Source organism: Elephantulus edwardii, unplaced genomic scaffold, assembly GCF_000299155.1.
Source record: "Elephantulus edwardii isolate Elephantulus edwardi_28Jun2011 unplaced genomic scaffold, EleEdw1.0 scaffold00048, whole genome shotgun sequence".
Lineage (NCBI taxonomy): Eukaryota > Metazoa > Chordata > Mammalia > Macroscelidea > Macroscelididae > Elephantulus > Elephantulus edwardii.
In genome coordinates, this window is record NW_006399798.1 from 14,506,002 (window position 1) to 14,506,225 (window position 224).

A 224-nucleotide genomic window follows, 5' to 3' on the forward strand; every position below is an offset into this window, starting at 1 on the left:
AAATTCTACATTTTTTGGACCCAGAGACCCTATGTTGTTGTTGTTTTAGTTTACCAAACTAGCTTATTCTGAGATTATATATATATGTGTGTGTGTGTGTGTGTGTGTGTTTATTTATGTATTTATATGTTTATTTATGTATTTATATATGTTTATTTATGTATTTATATGTTTATTTATGTATTTATATGTTTATTTATGTATTTATATGTTTATTTATGTAT